Source organism: Suricata suricatta, chromosome 13, assembly GCF_006229205.1.
Source record: "Suricata suricatta isolate VVHF042 chromosome 13, meerkat_22Aug2017_6uvM2_HiC, whole genome shotgun sequence".
NCBI classification, from domain to species: domain Eukaryota; kingdom Metazoa; phylum Chordata; class Mammalia; order Carnivora; family Herpestidae; genus Suricata; species Suricata suricatta.
The window spans coordinates 88,395,494-88,398,137 of NC_043712.1; positions in this window are offsets into that span (position 1 = coordinate 88,395,494).

Here is a 2,644-nt window from a genome sequence, read left to right on the forward strand (position 1 = left end):
GACCCTTGCCGCTTGGCTTTGACTCTGGACTCTGGTGGTTTATTGTTGGGCATTTCACAAGTCCTTCCGTCTTTGGTGCAGGCCAAGCGGTGCGCAGGAGACGGGCAGTGGTCGGCAGGGAAGAATTCGCTTCTTTCTCAGAGCTGAGGGGGGACGCGTGTCTGTCCATCGGCCCCGGGTGACGGCCATGCAGGCGCCTGTCCCTGTTGGCCGCCCCGGGCCCCTCCACCTCGGCCTGCTCGCTTGCTTGAGACTGGAGTTGTGCTCAGCTGCTTCTCCTTTGTTTATTTTTTGACAAAATCTGCAAAGAGGGAAGGAGGTAATCAGAGCTAGACAGATGAACCAACAAAATGGGGTAGGAATATGTCGCGGTCACTTGTACAGTTCGCCGTCAGAACTGTCACCGCGTTAAGGAGACACATCAGTTAGGCAGACAGGCCCTACTCTGCAGCTGAAGCACGCGCCGGGCTTGTCTTCACCTCCGCACAGTACGGAGACCGCGGGTCTGGGCAGGAGCTGGCTCCCCTAGACGGACTGGAGCATTGTTCCTGGACCCCTGTACCCGGAACGTGGGGTCTCTACAGCTAGAATCTTCTGGATATCAAGCAAGGTTTATACAGGAAAAGGGAATTAGTGTGTGAAAATGATCCAGTGTAAGCAAACCAGCGGGGCTCACTCCTTGGTGAATCCGGGCCGGAGGGTCCGCCAGGTGAGCCTTTGCACAAGAGAACTTCATTTGCAGCAAATAAGGAGCTCGTGGAAAATAGCTTCCAAAGCCGTGACTCCGGAGCAAGGGTGGATGGGTTCCTTTTGTTTAGGGTTAGAATAAATTCTTTTTAAAATTTGTAACATTTTTATTTATTAATGAGAGACGGAGCATGAGCATGAGAGGGGCGGAGAGGGGGAGACAGAATCTGAAGGAGGTTCCTGATTCTGAGCTGTCAGCACAGAGCCCAGCGTGGGGCTCGAACTCACAAACTGTGAGATCATGACCTGAGCCGAAGTCGGAAGCTTAACCGGGGAGCCCCCTAAGCACCCCGGGATGAATATTTAGGTGGAGGCCTCAGCACTGAATGCAGAGGCGGCATAAGGCCATGCATGCGTCTTAAGGAACCGCCCTATGCATGTAAATGAGCTTGGTGCCCCCCCCCCTGGAGATTTTAGGATTACAAAGAGGTAAAGGGAAGTGTCGGTCACTCCTGGGTCACCGCGGGGCCTTCTGTGCAGGCACCAGGTGGTGATCCTGCTCACAGCTCACGCTGGTCTGGGTGGTCTGGACAGGTGCTCGTGCTTTCGGGGTGGCCTCAGTTTCCACGCAGTGATGTGCCCGGCGGGTCCTCTGAGGTAAGGGATCAGCTGGACAGAAGAGTTTATGGAAAAATGTGGGACGCAGACAGGTTGGGGACAGGCCGGTGAGCAGAGGGCAGGTCCTGGGGTCAGCTGGAGAAACCAGCACAGTTTATATTATGGCTTAAAAAGTTCTCTGTTGAACCAAATGGAAAATGTATAAAATCGTAAACTAACATTTTAGATCATCATTGTAGTGTGATTTCTTCTTGGCCTGGAGCTTAGAAGCAAGGGCCCAGGGGTGCCTGGGTGGCTCAGTGGGTTAAGTGTCTGACTCTCGATTTCAGCTTAGGTCATTAACTCACCATTTGTGAGTTCATTGGGATCTGAACTGACAGTGCAGAGCTTGCTTAGGATTCTCTCTCTCTCTCTCTCTCTCTCTCTGCCCCTCCCTGATTTATGCGGTGCCTCACTCTGTCTTAAAAGAAATAAATAAACTTAAAATTTAAGAACAACAAAAGAAGCAGGGGCCCAGCTGTCAAGGAAAATTAAGAGAGAAGGGACAAGCTGGTGCATGGGCTGGGGGCCGGGCAGTGTCAGTAACCTTAAAACCACAACCTTTTATTCACTGAGGAAACGGAACTATAAATACCGTGTCGGCTAAAAACCCGACAAAACAAAACACACTTGTTAGAAAGAAAACCGCAGGCCCAGAAGGGAGTCACTCACATCAGGGGCCTCTCGTCCGCACACCAAGACTTCTATCTAACCTGGCTGTACTTCCCAGACCCCAGAAGTGTGACCTGCACCTGGGGACTCGGTCTCCCGGTCAGCACTAGAAGTCCACTGAGGGACCCCTTTTCCCCTGCAGGGCAGCCCTGCCCCAAACAATGCATTCTTTGCTAACAATTCCCTTTCTTCCCCTCCCCCTCTGCCGTGTTAGAAACTTTGTCCCCGCAGGGCCCCCCCCCCCACCTGCCGGGCCCATTTGATCTTTTAAATTACTCAGCTGAATTTTTGTTATTTAACACAGACAAGCATCTAGATTTTATTTTCCCCGTAGGCCATAGTGAATGTATAGTTATTTGGGGGGGGATACAAGGATTATTCTAGATATTAGAGCTTGCTGAAGGGTAGCAGAATACATCACCCCAAAAGATGCCTCTCTGGCACAAGGATGATTTTGAGACACAGCAGAGGCAGGAGGAGCTGGGGGTTCCCTTTGCGGGGGACATTTGCCTTTTGTAAAGGAAATCGCCACCGTCCAGCCCCCTCTCTGTACCAGGAAGAGGGTGAGTCCAAACCACAGCATAGTCTTTTCAAGAGGAAGGCACTGACTTCAAGCCCCGTATGCCAG